Consider the following 17,373-nt stretch of genomic DNA (forward strand, 5'->3'; position numbering starts at 1 on the left):
GAGGACCGCCCTTCCCAGAGTCCCCTCAGTGCGTACTCTGGACAGCCCGGTCTGAGGCTGTTCTCTGCACTGTGACTGGGGAGGCCCCTCAAGCACAGAGAGGGCCTGGCCGTGCCCACTGCCTGCTTGGCCTGCGACTTGATTCTTCCAGATGCCTGGGAGGGGTGGTGGAAGCTGGGTCTCTCCCCTGTGGTCCGGCGCAGCTCTGGGTGCTGGGATGGGGGACCCGTTTCTCCACATCTCCTAGATGTTTTGAACCTTGGCTATAGAATGCTGTTCCTTTGACCCCTGCTGCCTAAAGGACATCAATCTGTTGTCTGCAATCTCTTCATTTTCCTCTCTCTTTTATTTGTTAGCACTGTTGGCCTTGTCTTTTGACAAAAGTCAATTATTCACCCATTCATTTGTGAATAAGAATGGGGGCTTTGGAGTCCAGGGCAACTGGGCCTTACCCTGGCTCAGCCACCTCATCAGCCAGGCTGGTCTGAGCCACACGGTAGAGACAACCCCAAGTCTCAGGGACCTAGACCAGCACGAGGTTACTTCGCCATCATGCTTCACGTCCCTTGTTTCTGGTTGGGGGCGGCCCTTCAGGTCACAGCCAGAGACCTGAGCTGAAGGACCAGACTCAGGAGCATCATGGATACCGGGGCCAAGGGCAGCCAGTGCGGCAGACTCTGCATTCCTTCTATACTCTTTCCGCTGGAAGTGACATACATTGCTTCCATTCAAGGTTTTGCATTTATTTTGTTTTTTGCAGCACTGGGGATTGAACCTAGGGCCTTTGCATTGAGCTACATTCCCAGCCCTCTCTCCTTTCCTTTTCTTAATTTTTAATTTTATCAGTTCACGTTTGCAGTTTGTGCAACTTGCAGTTACCTGGGGAGTGCTTACATGTACGTACCATGGCTTGTTTCTTTTTTTTCTAATCCTCTTCCCTCCCTCCCCCTCCGTCCCTCCTCCTCCAACTCCCCTGTCCCATGTTTCATTCTTGTTGATATTATTAATCTTAGCTCGTGCTATGGCGTATAATGTTTACGTTATTAGGTTATTACGTTCCTGTACATGGCACGTCTTTATTTTACTTATTTCCCCTTCCCCTCCTCCTCACCCCTTGCACTTTTTCCTTTGAATCACTTCCCTGTTGCAAGCGATCCATTTCCTTGTCCCCTTTGATCCATCCTTTGTTATTCTCTTTGTTTGTACTTTGCCTCACTCAAATGAGAGCTACCGTGTGGTATTTAAGCTTGTGTGTGTGGCTTATTTCACTCAACATGATATTTTCCAGGTGCACCCATTTCCCTGCAAATGTCTGAAGTCTGTCATTCTTTATAGCCAAGTAGTATTCCATTGTATATAGATACCATATTTTGTTTTATCCAATCTTCTGCTGGTGTTATACAAGCTCTTTCAAGGATTTAGCTATTATGAGTTGTGCTGCTATAAACATTGATTGGTGTGCATGTATCACTGTAGTATGATGTCGTAAGCATTTTGGGGAAGATGCCTAGTGGAGGGATCACTGGATCATATGGAATTTCTAATTTCAGTTCTTTGAGAAATCCCCATACTGATTTCCATAATGTTTGTAGTAGTTAGCATTCCCAACAATGCAGGAGGGTTCCTTTTTCACCACAGCCATGCCAGCATTTGTTATTGTTTGATTTCTTAATGATTGCCACTCTTTATGGAGTAAGATGGAATCTTAACATTGTTTTAATTTGAATTTCTGTAATGGCCAGAGATGTTGAGCATTTTTTTGTTTGTTTTGTTTTGTTTTGGTACCAGAGATTAAACTCAGGACCTTGCGGTTGAGAGGCAGGAACAGCGCCACTGAGCTAAATCCCTGGCCCTGTTGAGCATTTGTTGACTATTTGTATTTCTTCCTCTGCAGGGTGCTGGTTCATTTCTCTTGCCCACTTCTTAACTGGCACTTTAATTTGAGGTGGTTTAATTTTTTTGAGTTCTTTGTATATTCTAGATACTAGTCCTCTGTCTGAGGAGTAGCTGGCAAAATTATTTTCCCATTCTGTAGGTTGTCTCTCCACTCTACTGATTGATTCTTTTGCTGTACAGAAGCTTTTTAGTTTGGTAATCCCATTTATTGATTCTTGCAGTTATTTCTCGTGCTACTGAGGTTCTGTTTAGAAAATCCTTTCCTACATGTAGGTCTTCAAGTGTTTTACCTGTCTTATCTTCCAGTAGGTTTAATGTTTCAGTTCTAATGTTTGCTCTTTGATCTATTTTGATTTTAATTTAGGACACGGTGAGCGATAAGGGTCCAGTTTCAGTCTTCTGCACACAGATAACCAGTTCTTCTAGCACCACTTGTTGAATAGGCTGTGTTTCCTCCAACATACGCTTTTGGCCCCTTTGTTGAAAATCAGTGTGTCTGGTGAGGTTTCTGTATCCTTGGTTCTGTTTCATTGATTCATGTATCTATTTTTGTTCCAGTACCATGCTGTTTTTAGGACTATAGCTTTGTAGCACAGCTTCAAGTCAGGTATTGTTATCCCTCCTGCTTTGCTCTTGTTGCCCAAAATTGCTTATGCTATTCTGAGTCTCTTCTGGTTCCATATGAATTTTAGGATTTTTTTTTCTCGATCTGGAATGTATGCTGTCGGTATTTTAATTGAGACTGCACTTTATTTGTATAGCAGTTTTTGGAGTATAGCAATTTTGACAATATTGATTCTTACTATCCAGGAGCAGGGGACATCTTTCCATTTTCTATTTACTTGTTCAGAGTATTGTAGTTTTCTTTGCAGAAGTCTTTTATTTCCTTTGGTTAGGTTAATTCTTGGGTTTTTTAAAAAATTAATTTTATTGGTACATTTTAGGTATACAATTCATTTACATTTCTCATTGGGTGTTTGTACCTCTACATGATATATCTTGGTTCTTATTTTTTTCCCCATTACCTGTGTGCCCTTCACCCTTTCCACCCTTCCCTGTTTACATATATTTCATTTCCATTTTTTTTCTCTTCTCTTAGTTTGTCCTTTCCCTCTTTTCCTTTCCCCTTCCCCTCAATTCTTGGGTTTTTAATTTTTCTGGAAGCTACTGTAAATGGTATTATTTTCATGATTTCCATATCTTATTAATTGTTGATATACACTAATGAATTTTTGTGTTGATCTTGTATCCTGCTATTTTGCTGAAGTTAGTTATTAATTCTAAAAGTTTTTTGTTGGAGTTCTTTGGGTCTCCTATGTAGAGTATCATGTTATCTGCAAATAATAATAATTTGAGTTCTTCCTTTCCTATATGTATCCCCTTTATTTCTTTCTCTTGCCTAATTTCTCTGGCTACTGTTTCAAGTACTATGTTGAATAGAAGAGGTGATAGTGGACATCCATGTCTTGTTCATGATTTTAGGGGGAATGCTTTTAGCTTTTTCCCATTTGATATGATGCTGGTTATTGATTTGCCATATATAGCTTTAATCATGTTCAGATATGGTTTTTCTATACCTGTTTTCTCAAGATTTATATCATGAAGCAGTATTGGGTTTTATTAAAAGACTTTTCTGCACCTATTGATTTTATCATATGGTTTTTGACCTTCCTTCTTTTTATGTGATGTATTACATTTATTGACTTATGTATGTTGAACTGTCCTTACATCTCTGGGGTGAAATGTACTTGATCATGATGTATGATGTTTTTGATAATGTGCTGCGTTGTATTTGCTGTTATTGTTCCACAGTTTTCTTTTTTAGTTGGGTCTTTATCCAGTTTGAGGGTCAAAGTGATACTGGCTTCCATAAATGAGTTTGGGAACACTCCATCCATTTTAGTTTTATTGAAGAGCTTGAGGAGTATTGGTGATATAACATCCTTAAAGATAATTTTATATTAGAATTGCTACCTCTGCTTGTTTTCAGGGTGCTGGTGCATTTAATGTTGTTTTCTATCCTTTAATTTTTCGTCTATGGTTATATTTTTGGATTAGAAGAGTTTCTTGAATGCAATGGATTGTTGGATTCTGTTTTTTGATCCAGTTTGCCAGTCTGTGTCTTTTTTTGTGTGCCGGGATTGAACTTGGATCCTTGCACTTGCCAGGCAGGCGGTAGAACCACTGAGCTAAATCCCCGGCCCAGTCTGTGTCTTTTAAAAGGAAAGTTGAGGCTGTAACCATTGAGAGATATTACTGAGATGTATTGGTTGTTTGCTACCATTGACTTCTTTATCTGTTGGTGTATCCTTTGTTTTTCTTTTCCTGATGTTTTTTGTTGCTGTTTATCCATTGATTTTACTAGTTTCTTCTCTGTCTTTAGCTGTATCAGGAATATTCTTCGGTATTTTTGTAGGAGGGCACTGTCAGATGTGTCAAAGCCCAGGTGTCTGAGGGCTCTTGAGGGCACTTGAGGACACAACTCTTATCATTTAGCGCAGGCACATGACAGAGTTTGTTTTAATAATAAAGAATCAGCATGGACAGCCACACACATACCACACGGCTATGCAAGATTGCACAGTTCTTTTGTCTTATTTATCTCAGGAACACTGATAACAGCCACTATATGTGGTATACTGGGAAACTAAAGTTTGCCTCCTGCTTTCTTAACGCCTGCTCCACGTGTGGCCTTTTCTCTGGGAACCTTGGCTGACAGAACCTCCCTTATGCCCACTGGCCCCAACAATTTTCTCTTGAGCTGGTTTAGCACTCATATATCTTCTGAGCTCGTCTTTTTCATGGCAATATCTTATTTCTCCATCTATTTTGAAGGATAGTAGCTTTGCTGGGTTGAAAGTTATTTGCTCTTAGGGCTTGAAATTCCCAAGCTCTTCTGGCCTGTAGGGGTTTGAAAGATTGACAAGTCTGCTGTGATTCTAATTGGTTTACCTTTATATGTGATTATTTTGTTTTTCTCCAGCTGCTTTTAAAATTCTGGTTTTTTTTTTTTCTTGCTGGATATTTAGTAATTTAATAAGGATATGCCTTGGTGAGCTTCTTGTTTACAATAATTATTTGGTATTCTATAAGCATTGCTTACTTGTATTTTAAACTCTTTTCTTATATTTGGGAAATTTTCTTCCATGGTTTCTCTAAGCATGTTAGTGAATCAGTCTGTGCTATCGTCTAGTTTTTCTCTAAGTCTAATTATCCTTAGATCAGTCTCCTTGTTGTCATCTAGTAGCTGCTGAATAGTCTTCTCTTGTTCTCTTATTTTCTTTTGGGCTTCTCTGAGCTCTTTGTCATAATCCACTATTTTGTCCTCGATATCAGACACTCTCTCTTCACACTGGTCATTTCTGCAATGTGTAAATTCTGTACTGCTTTTTATTTCAGGTATTGCTGTCTGACATCTTTTCAAGGATTCCATATCTTTGTTGAATCTGTCATTCAAATTTTGAACCGTTTTGGCTAACTCATCCAGTGTTTTACCTATTTCCCCCAAATTCACTCTGGGCACATTGAGTGAAATCGCTGTGACCTTTTGGCTCATTTCCTCTTTGAACTCATCTCTTTTCTTCATCCCTGCTATGAACTTTTCATGGATATCTGCTACTTGTATTTGTTTTCTTCTCTTCTGATCACTTGCTCTGCCTTCAGAGAGTTGAGAGCAGGTTTCAGAGATCTTCTGTTTCCTTCTTTCCCCACTCCCCTCAACTCTTTTCTCCTCCCTTTTTGGGGGGGAGTCACTGTAGGTTGGGAACTAGAGAAGTGAAGAGAATTTGTGGCTTATATGGAGATTTTTAGTAGGATGTTGCTCTCCTGTGAATAATTTTCAGCTTTGTGTCTCCAGTGCAAGAATTTACTCCTTCTGTTATTTACTTTAAGTGATTTTGACACTGTCCCTATGTTTTTCTGAAACAATTACTTCTGGTTATAATAGCATTCACAGATTCAATCTTACAGTGCTTCCATATAATAGTCCTTGGATTTACACTTCCCCTCTTTGTCTGTTCTCTGTGCACACTGGGATAGTTTGTGTTTGTGTTTGTTCTGCAATGAGGTGGGTGAGGTGGTTGGATGAGGAATGTTAGACATTAAGCGGGAGGTTTAAAGGGGAGGATGGTGCAGATGAGGAGAAAAGGTTGGTCTGGGGCCTGATTTTATTGGATACTCTTAGTCGATTGAAGGGTGAGTATTGAGAGTTTTCAGAGGATGTTTGTGGGGGCAAGGACAAGATATGGGACAAAGGGGGTTCACTTTGCGACCGAGGAAAGCTGTGTGGTTGCCAGACCTGCTGACAGGGCAGTGATCTAGGTAAGATATGGAAGAGCCAAAGGCTTAGGATGGGGAGGATTGAGGATAATACTAGAGAAGACAGGGGTGACTGTGAGGCAGCTAAGTATGGGGAGTTTAAAATCCTGGGAAGAGGAGTTTATGTGCTTGGAAAAGAATAAATATGTTAATGATATTGTCTTGGGGACTTGAGGTGAAGAAACTAGATAGGGAGCTGCGACGAGGGAGAGAAGCTGGACACCTAGTAAATCACAGCCAGTGGAAGAACAAGTACGCAAAGTAACAACCTAATCAACACAGGAAACCATAAAAGAACAGAGCCCCACATTACTAAATGAATCAAACGTACAAAAATTTAAACCTAGAAAATATCTGATGGGAACACAGATTAAATATTCCAATGAGACCCTGCATATGATCCCCAAGTAGCTTCTTTGCCAGAGCCTGGGTGCTCACCCCCCATAACCCCTCTGATCCCTCTGCCACACACCGAAGCCAACTCAGACTCGGAACTTCTTTCTGCCAGGCTGCGAGCATTCTTGCAGAGTCTGATCCAGTCCGAGTTTTGGGGTGAGGAGCTCTTGCAGTCCCTCCCCCTGGGTGTGTTACGTGGATTTGGCAGACAGGTCCACTGGCACAAAACTGTCAACTGAGTCAGGATTCTTCCTATGCAATCAAATCAGCTCGGCAGTAACAGCCAAGCCGTTCCAGTGGGATCTAGCGGGGTTAGCTGAGAAATGCCACACCATGAGTCTCTGTTTTGGGTCTCCCTTTAGTCTAGAGAAGAAATCCACATTTATAGTGGAAGCATCATGACAGCCCACGTCTTGACCCACAGCTAATGTGCACTAAATGTGATGGCTGTGTCTCCTCTACTGGTGAAAACAGCATTCAAGAGTAATTTTATAGAATCACTTATTTAAAGCCCAGGGGGTTGGGGATGGGGTGGTGCATAGGGGGGGAAAAAAGAGAAAAAGAAAAAAAAGGTTTTTTTTTTTAATATATTTAAAAAAAATTTAAGTCCTCTGCTCTGTGGTATGCAAAGGAAGAAATGGGGGGAGCAAAGGATCCTAATGATGGTAGGATATATTATATATTTAGAAGGGGATAACAGGGAAAACTGGGTGCAAAACTAGTAGTGAGAAATGGAGATGGGAAGCGAGTCTATGACTGATACAAATACTAGAGAAAAAGTTACAGGGAGGCAAATGAAAAGGGGGAGAGGAAAGAAAAGAAAACCAGGCTGAGACACAGGAGAGAGAAGTCAGGTGAAGAGATGGGATAAATGTAGGAAGGGTATAAAGGGACAAGGGAGGATTCCCTTACCTTCTGTAAACTATACTGGGAGAAAAGCGGCAGGAGGCTGAGAAACACGCACACACGCGCGCGCGCGCACACACACACGCATGCACTCATGAAAGAAAAAAGGGTAAAGTAATAGAACAAAAGTGTGGGGGGAAATGTACAGAACGAGGAAAACAGCAAAGAATAAAAAAAATAAGTAAAATCAAAATGAAAAAATGATCCAATCAAATAAAGACTAGTAAAAGACAGTTTTCCAATGTTTTGGTCACATCGCTTTTTTCCTCACCAAAGGGTTAAGGAGCAGAGCTCAAGCCAGGACGCGTCTCTGCTTGTGCTGGAGTCCAAGGTGGAGTCCCCAGAACCCCAGAACGGTGCGCGGGAGCCCCAGGTGGGCTTACAGTGAGCACACGGGCCAGGGTGAGCTCCCAGTCCTGCGAAACTCGGGCTGCCCCTGGCCCCTGAGCGCGCAGCCGGCTCTGTGTGCACCAGCCCTGGACTCTGCCCTCCGACTGCCTTCCGTCTCCGTGACTGGGCCCCTCACTCACTCTGGGAGGCTGGAGGTGTGAAGCAGGCAGGGGCTGCTCTGGGACCGGTCGCGTCCCCCTAGCTCCTGCTCCCTGATTGTGGCTGTGGCACCTGTACCAAGCTGTTGACTGTGGACGGCCGCTCTGAAGCAGTGTCCCGCACTTTCCTTGCTGGTTCCAACTGCCGATCATTCTTTCAGTCCGGATGTAGTTCTCCAGGTCTCCGTGAGCGAAAATGTTGTTAGTTTCCCTTTGCCTCCCAGCTGGTGGCCAGCCAGCTGCTGTTAGCGGCACTGTGGGGTGTCCCCTCGCGTGTGATCTGTTTCTTCTGTAGCACTTAATCCTGTTTTCTTCTCCTCTGTCAGTTCCCTCGTGGTTCCCTGGTGGCCTCCACTCTCTTTAATTCCTCTCCAAGCTGCTGCTTTCCAGACTCTCGATACTTTGTCCTGGAGAAGCTGAGTTGCTGGCCCTCACTGCTCTGCCATTTTGGGACTCCTCTGTCTTGTCTTTTTTTTCTTTTTTTGAGATAGGGTCTTGCTAATTCACTAAACTGCCCAGGTTGGCTCAAATTTGTGATCCTCCTGCTTCAGCCTCCCAGAGTGCTGAGATCACAGTGTGCACCACCACATCCAGTTCCACTTGAGTTTTATTGTCCAGAGAAAGTTCATGCCTCCCCTTTACCCTAATGTCACCAAGCACCTGTAAGGAGAACCAAGATGTTGTTCAAAAACAAAACTCTGATAACTATAAAGACACTTGCTAGCCATATGGCCTTGGTCCTGAAACTTGCCGTAAGCTTTAGTTTTGTCTCTAAATTAGAGATAATAACATGGATCTTTTCGGTCATTGTGAAGATTAAAAAAGGATGCACGAGTATCTGTTATGTAGTGCTATATATTTGGTCACCTGTTATGGTTTGGCTCTCACCCTCCCAAATCTCACGGACCGAAGGCTTGGTCCCCAGCGCAGCAGTGTTCCGAGGTGGTGCCTTTGTGAAGTGCTCAGAACACGAGGGCTCTGCACTCATCAGTGAGTCAGTCCATTGATGCATACATAGCTTGCGTGGGTATTGGGAGGTGGTGGAAAGTTCCAATGGTGGAGCCTAATTGGAGGAAGTGGGTCACTGGGAGTGTGTGCTTTGGGGGATATATTTTGCCCCTTCCTTTATCTTGGTGCTTCCTGACTGTTGTGAGGGAGACCGCTTTGCTCCCCGCAAACACTCTCCATCTTGATGTTCTCTGCCTTGCTGCAGACCCAGAAACAATCGCGCCAAGTGACCACGGACTGGAACTTGTAAAACTGTGAGGCAAAATGAGTCATTCCTTCAAGTCGATATTCTCAGGTCTTTTGTCACAGCAGTAGAGAGCTGACTCATATAGCACTCCAAATTTTAGTAGCTTAAATGACAAGCATTTATGGAGCTCATAGTGTTCAGCTTGACAATTAGGTGGGGTTCCTTTGGACAGTTTTTCTGGTTTTCGCTGGGCTCTTTCATTCACACATGATTAGCTCCAGGTCATTCAGATGATTTTGTTTTTGTAGGTTGTCTGGCTGTCAGCTCAGGCACCTCATCTCTCTTTCACAGGATCTGTCATCTTTAGTAGGCTAGCCCAAGCCTTTGTCATGCTACAAGCACGGATCCAAGAAGAAATTAAAAAAAAAATAGGAAGGATCATAAAGCCTAGGGTTGGAACTGGCACACCACCCTTCTTCTGCAACCTGTCTGTAAAAGATAGTTAACAAAGCCCAGATTCAATAGGACTAGAGATAAATTCTTTATCTTGCTGGACAGAGATGCATTCTGTATAGATATAGAATCAGGACCATTTGTGTAACAAATATACCACAGTGTACCCTCTGGTCAAAATTATTCACATCATCTCTACATACAAAATACACCCACTCCCTCTGAAGTCCCTCAAAGGTCTCATCCCCCATGGCATAAGGCTCAAAATCCAGGGTCTTGTAATCTGTATGAAATCCCATGTAGCACTTTCTGACCTGGAGACTCAGTGAACATGGAGGAAACCTGCCTATCACACATCCATATGCAGTGGAGAAACAAGGGTAGGATGACAGCAGTAAACATTCCTCTTCGAAACAGTCACTGATCCACAATCTGAAATCGTGCTGAGCAGAAGTGTCAGCAGGAGTCCCTCTGGAACAGCAGTGTTGCTTGATTAGAGCATGGTCTACTCTCTGGAATGATGCCCCAGTTGGACGTTTTCACAGCTCTTGGCCTTGCCTGTGCTGTACTACCTGTCACTCTCTGGCAGCTCCTGAAGAGATGGGCTGTGGGTAGCTCAGCAGACTTCTCGGCAGTCTCCTCAGCCTGCTTCTTAATTTAAGCAAGCCTTAAGCCTTGCTTAATTTTCATAGAAAGTGAAGGACCCAGAGAGCTTTTTTTCAATTTGAATAGTCTCGTGCCATTTAGCCCAGGTTGACAGCAATTTTACCAATACAACTCATGTTTAAAAACACTTGGGGACTTCTATGTATTTTATAATTGCTCACTTAATGCTCAAAGAGTCACACCTACAATTTATTTCAACTGTGCTTCTCTCCCTGGAACTGTGTTTCTGCTGTGTTGAGATTAGGCCTTTGTGAGAGCTCGGCCTTCAGTTTCCTACAGACCATTTGTTCATCAAGAAGTTCTTCTGGTCCGTGCATTCATTCTAAAGGAGTCCTAACTAAAGACCTTATAAGCCACACATTGATTGATTTCACTTGACCTCAGGCTTTATTATTTTTCAGCTTCATTGAGAAATAATTGACATTTAATTAGATATACATATTTAAAATTTTAGTTTTGATGGACATATGTGATGTGACACTGTTTTCACAATAAAGGTAATGAACACAGACATCTTGGGGACATTTGGGGATCCATCTTTCTCACTCATCCTAGCCCTCGCATCATCCCATACAACCACGTATCTGCAATCTACCACTATAGGTAACTTTGTATTGAACAAATGCATACAATTAAATTTTCTGGAATTTTATATGAATTGAATCATAGCATGTACTAGTTTTTAAATTTAAGTTCTTTTGCTTGCTGTGGTTAGTTTTAGGTCATTTGTCTTGCTGGATATATCAATTCTTTATTTCTTTTTATTATGAAGTAGTATTCCATTGAATGGATATACCAAATGTGTTTATTCATTCACTTGTTGATAAATTTTTTGGTTGTTTCCAGTTTTGAGCTACTGCGAGCAATATTGCAATGAGTATCCAAGTATGAATCTTTGTGTGGATATGTGTTTTCGTTTCTCCTGGTTAAATACCTTGGAGTAGAGTGGTTTGGATGAATGTTTAGCTTTTTAAGAAACTGCCGAACTGTTTGCCAAAAGAGTTGTACAATTTTGCATTTCTACCAGTAGCCTTTAAGAGTTTCAGTGGCTCCACATGCTCACAAGCAGTTGGTATAACAATCTCTTTAATTCTAGCCATTCTATAGATGTGTAGTGGTATCTCATTATGGCTTTCATTTGTACTTCCCTGAGGAACACAGAAGTTGAGCAATTTTTCATGTGTTCAGGTACTATCTGCCTGTCTTCCTTCATGAAATATCTGGCCAATTTTGGGTCCATTTTTAAATTGCATTGTTTTAGGATTTGTATTGAAAAATTTTATGTATTTTGGTTATGCCATTTATCAGGTGTCTGATTTCCTAATATTTTCTTCTAACCTGTGGCTTATCTTTTTAATTCTTTTAACATTGATTTAGAATAGCAGAAGATCTTAATTTTTATAAAGTCCAATTTAGCAATTTGTTTTTTAAGGATCATTTATTTAGCTTTGTACCTAAGAATCTTTTGCATTACCAAGGTTATGGAGATTTTCTGTGATTTTCTTCTAGTAGTTTTAAAGCTTTGCATTTAGATCTCTGATCAATTTGTCTTAAGGCTTTTTGTACGGTCTAAGGTATAGATCAAAATTATTTTTATGGATTGCACATAGATGTCTGTTTCTGTCCACTTGTTGAAAAGACTACTCTATACCCACTGAGTTAGCTTTACACATTTGTCAAAAATCAAGTCACTGGCAAAAGTACATCTAGACTGGCAAAGTAAGGAGCTCTGAAGATCTGCTACAACATAAAAACAATAAGAATACTGGTAAAACCTGTTCATAGTAGCTTTTCCAGAACTGTGGAGAACCTAAAACTTGTAACAATACGAAGAATGCTCATTAAAGAAAAACAGCTGAATCTTGGCAAAAATCAAGCTTGGTTGCAATTTAGCATACTCTAATCCCATCCCATCCTTCCACAATGAAACTTAAGCTACAGTTCCACCAACTGAGGACCAAGAGAGAAAAATGTGTTAGTGGAAGAGAGGGCATGGTGTCCTGCAGTAGTGAGGGAACATTGGGAGCTGAGTGTGCAGTGAACACTAAGGGCTTGTGAGACCATGATTTGGGTCTTTATCTTGAGACTCATGGGAAACTCTTGATGACTGTTATGCTGGGAGAACAGAAAGGCTTAGCCTCGCACACCAGAAATCCCCCTGTTTATCATAGGGAGCTTGGCCAAGGTATGACGGTGTGCATCACCATCACTCACTTTCTCTGAGCTAGAGTGGTGCAAGCAGAGGGCAGGGGACTTTCAGAATGATGGCTTGAAGTGGGGCTTAAGTGCCCTTAAGTGCCCTTACCTGGTTCCCATTAAAGTGTGAAAGAGGGTATTTGAGATAACATAGCTATAGGATCCTTTACTTGTTCCAGAGGCTCTGTAGCAACTTGGCTGGAGGCAGGCAGGTGAGTCCTCAGCCAGGTAGGGCCTCAGCCAGCACTTTCAGGCTGAGCTGGTGGAGGACAGGGCATACTTGTGCCCTTCCTGATGCTATACCGTGATGTGATAACTCATCACGGATGAGATAACTCCCTGGCTTAAGGATGTTTGTCCTCAGCTCCTGCCATCTCTCCTGTGAACTTACTCTGTGTTGAATCATTTAGATAGAAACACAGCACCTGCTTTCCTCCTGAGTGCTGTAGATTGGTCTGTGAGGACACACACACGGGGAGCACAAGCCTCCTGGGGTGCAGGGTGCCCACCTGGAAGCCTCACCTTCTGACCCATGCTCAGCCCAGTCTCAGGATTCAGATCCCCACATGCCCCATGCACTGGTGAGGAACAGCTGGGCCTTGGCTGCTGAGCCCCCTGGGAAAGTGGGTTTTAGAAGAGGAGGCTGGAAAGCCCTGGGCACGTTCTGCTCCTGCGGATGAGCTCAGGCTGTTAGGGACACAGTTTTGATGAAGGGATTTTTTTCTGATGTTCCTTAAATCCTATCAGTGAGGCATCCAATTATGCCACTTATCTGAGGCTATAATTATTAAAATATCCTGAATTGTGATGCTAATAGCAAATTTGCTAAATGGAAATGAATTTTTAATATCATAATTTGCCTTTCCTTTTTATCTGATTCATTTTCTCTCTAGATGTCACTTCCTAAGAGTGAACGAAACATGGAAGGATTTCTTACCCTTTCTGCTTAGGACATAGTAAAATTTCAGCACAGTTTTTAGTTTCTTGGGACCCCCCCTAAAGCACTGTGCTCACTTGTTTTGGTGACCTCTGACTTCAAGTGTGCTCCGCCTTTGGGCAGCCCTTTCTGCAGGTTGGTGATACCATAGTGTATCCAGGGCACCACTGGGGATAAAGATGTCATCCCAAAGGGGCCCAAGTGTCCCCAGATCCAGCCACTGTGTAGCTATTAGCAAGGCCGCATTAGCAGCACAACTCAGATATCTTGCATAACTCGGGCCACTTAGTCCCTCAGCCCTTCTCTTTTGGAACACAGCTCATGCATATCTCTTCGGCCTGTAACCTAGTTTACTCCTACAGCTTGCTGAGCTTGGAGGAGACCGAGCCAAGTGTGTCTGGGAATGGAGGAAGAAGGTGCTCTTCTTGTCACGCTCCTGTCCACAGGTGTGCTGACTTTAGGTTAAATACATCTGAATTTTGACTTAGAACACTTCCCTGACAGACAAGGGCGCAGGAGAGAGGCTGATTTCCTGGCACCCATGAAGCTGTAGTCTGGTCACCCCTATCCTCTCTGAGCCTGGAACTCTCTTCCCCAAGGGATGGGTGATCTTCCTGGGGTCTCCCGGTTCCTGACGTGACACACTTACGCTCGTCCTTAAGTGTGCCTGTCGTGACTGACTGCTGGCAGTGAGTCCAGCTAGGAGCCTATTCTAGGGTGCGGTGAGCTGGGCACCAGGACACGGGATGCTGGAATCACCTTCGAAGTTTGGTAACAGGCCTAGCACCTGCTCGTTCTCACTAGGAGTCCCTTGTGGCCAGTCACTGGTTTACCTACCACAAATCTATGAATGAGGAGTGTGATCAAGCATGAAAGTGAGCACTAGTTCCTAATTTAACCAGATATGTTGCTTTCTCACAGAAGGCAACCTTAGTCATTCATTCAACAAATATTTATTCAATGTCTGTTACGTGCCAGATGCTGTTCTAAGTGTTTGGACATAGCAGTGAACAAAAGAGATTTTTTGAAAAAACTACTCTTGTGTAGTTTGTGCAGTTCTAGTAGGAAAAATGACAGATAATAAACAAGTACAATATGAAGTGTGTGAGATGAAGATAAACAATATGAGATATCGATGAGCAGTGTTAAGGAAGGTGCGGCACAGAAGGGAGGGCGCTGTTGCAGTCGAAGTAGGCAGGGTGATGGTTGACCAGAAACTTGAAGCAAGAGTGCTCTACAGATATCTGGAGAAGAGCACTCCAGGCAGAGGAGCTGGAGCGGAAAGCAGGCTGATGTGCGTGAGGATCAGGCTGACTCAAGCTGGAACTGAGCAGGTCAGGGAGAGCTGTAGGACATGAGGCCCAAAGGGGGTGTCCTAGAGGCCATTTAAGCCCTTTGTTGTGATGCCGGGTGAGATGGGAGACCCTGGAGGAGTTAGAGCATCACAGTAACATCATCCTCTTGATGTCTTGAAAGGACCACTCTGGCTGCGATGGGAAAACGAGAAAGTCGGAGGGGAGAATCGGGGAGAAGAGCACTGCAAAACTCTAGGTAAGTAATGGTGGTAGTTTGGACCAGGGTGATCCTGGGAAGACAGTAACAACTAATCACATTCTAGACATATTTTAAAATAGAACTCAGCCAATGAGTTGAAATGCAATATAAAGAAAGCACAGAATTAAGGGTAATAGCAAGGCTTTTTACACCCGAGACACTAGAACCATGGTGTGGCCCTTTGTTGAGAGGAGAAAGTTGGGGAGCAGCAGCTTTGTAGAAGATGAGAAATTAGGTTTTGAATGTGCTCAGTTTGAGACACCCATTGGACAACCAAGAGAATGTTTGTTATGTAAATGAGCAGTTGGTTATGTAAGCCTGGAACTCAGAAGTGGAAGTAGAAACTTGGGAACCGTCAGCATTTTGATAGTGTTTATAGCCAGGAGACTAGAATAGATCTCAGATATCAGAGAAATAATGATCCTTTCAAAATGCATCCATAGCAACATTTTCAAGAAGTAAAGGACAATATTAAGAAATCTTTTTCAGAATGAGAACAACTTAATTTCTGTTTGGTTTCTATAGTGTTATATTTTGATGCTGAATACAGTGAGGAAAATTGCCACTGTTAAGAAAGAAAGATTAATATAGAATTGCTTCAAAACCAGATTCAAACTGTGGTCCCCACTTCAGCTGTTTTGAGAAAGTACAGCCCATGAGGCATTATTACAAGGGAGGCTTCTTGCATGTGCTTGAGAAAGAGGAGAACATGGTGACAGCGCTTCCAGGTTCTTGAAATAGCCATTTTTAAAAAAACAGCTAACAGTTGAGAAAAAGCTTTTAGCATTTTAAATATCCTTTAACCACAGATATGTATTTCTGTGATTTGCATATAATTAGGCTACCTACAGGTTCTAAGAAGGGGATACATCCTTTTTTCCAAGACACAGAAATACAATGCTGAAGGCTTTTCAGGGAATGGGGAATAATAAAATGGGAGAAAAATATCAAAGTTCAATTTCTTTTTCAGTTCACCAATATTTTCAAGGCTTCCAAACAAATATTTTTTTCAAGTGGCTATGGGGCAATCGTTCTATATTTTCCATGAATTTTCTAATTAAAACAGGATTTGGAAAAGAAAAAAGTGCTTTGCTCACTGAGACAATCCTTTACTTTGAAGATACTATAGGATGAATTCCATAATAGTACAATATAATATCTGTGCAGCTTGGCAGATTTACAAGCAAATGAGATTCTGCTGAGTCTTAGAAGCTATTCCTTGGGTGATTATCTTTTTTTTTAATTGAGTGATAATATAGGGAGGTGCCCCATCCCTGACTTTTCTAGGGGACTTTCGCCAGTATGAAACCATGAGGTCAGGTTCAAAATATAACACACCTGAGTGGCACAGGTGAGGGCCACTCCTGGGGCTGTAGCACCCCAGCCTGCCGGCTTTGGACAGGCCCTCAAGCAAACTAGTAGGTAGAGGCAGGGCTGCACTCACTTACGCTGCATCTTCCCAGGGAAGGGTGTTTTCAGGTTAGGAATGCAGAAGAGAGGAAGGAGACAGATCTCTCAGCCACAGTATTCAACCATGTTCCCAGGCCCAGCACGCCTAACCCCTGGCTTTGCTTTCAGAAGAGGTTTTCTGGGCTGTGGAGCCAGGTTGTTCTTCAGCCACAGAAGTGAAGGTGACACATACATTGGAAGAAACCTGGAGCCCAGTGGCCATCAGCTCAGCTGAATGAAGCTCAGGGTGGAAAGTAGGTACTGAGAAAGCCATTCTCAGAGAAGAGCCTTGTGGCAGAGACAGCTTATGGCTTATGCCCTTGCTTCTTTGACCTTCTTATATTCAGTATCTGGCCAGAGAACGGTGAGTAAAGACAGTGGGGTTACTTTTAGGTCCTGGCATTTACTGGTGGGTGAGGGTCTTCCCTTCCCTTCCCTCCCTCTCCCCTCTCTCTTTCTCTTCTGCTATAATACGATAAAAGAGGACTGGATCCATTCCTGAGTCACCATGCAATGCGGCCTGACCAAAACTCACTGAAACCTGAAGCTTTTTTTGAGGTAAGCCACTGAGAATTAAGGATTTAGTTGTTATGGCAATATTGTAGAACCTAGCCTTACTAATATAATTCCTTTTTCAAAGCCACTTCCAGCTTCCTGAGGTCTTAGTCCTTGGTGTTGCTTGGGTCCAGGAAGACTTACAACTCTGGGAAGGAGCCTTGGGCTGCTTTGTTGGGGGCCGTTACATCCCTGTGAGTTGATGATGATTCCCCAGTGGTGGAAACCAGGTGGGAGCTGGACTCAGCTCCTCAGCTCTGTCCTGGGAGGTATGTGGATATATTGATATGATTCTATTTTCTGTA

General features: G+C 42.7%; 1 long non-coding RNA gene across 1 annotated transcript in view; it reads left to right on the forward strand.

Moving 5' to 3' along the window:
• Window positions 1-17,373, forward strand: part of LOC147823009 (uncharacterized) — a 193,982-nt gene that overhangs the window by 166,931 nt on the left and 9,678 nt on the right. Inside the window, exons 5-8 of the long non-coding RNA XR_015444861.1 lie at window positions 14,987-15,061; window positions 16,643-16,877; window positions 16,996-17,071; window positions 17,154-17,337. This is a non-coding gene — a long non-coding RNA (uncharacterized LOC147823009). The remainder of the gene's footprint in view (window positions 1-14,986; window positions 15,062-16,642; window positions 16,878-16,995; window positions 17,072-17,153; window positions 17,338-17,373) is intronic.

Source organism: Heterocephalus glaber, unplaced genomic scaffold (assembly GCF_053883595.1).
Source record: "Heterocephalus glaber isolate CG9 unplaced genomic scaffold, H.glaber_assembly_v1.0 deba00001606, whole genome shotgun sequence".
Lineage (NCBI taxonomy): Eukaryota > Metazoa > Chordata > Mammalia > Rodentia > Bathyergidae > Heterocephalus > Heterocephalus glaber.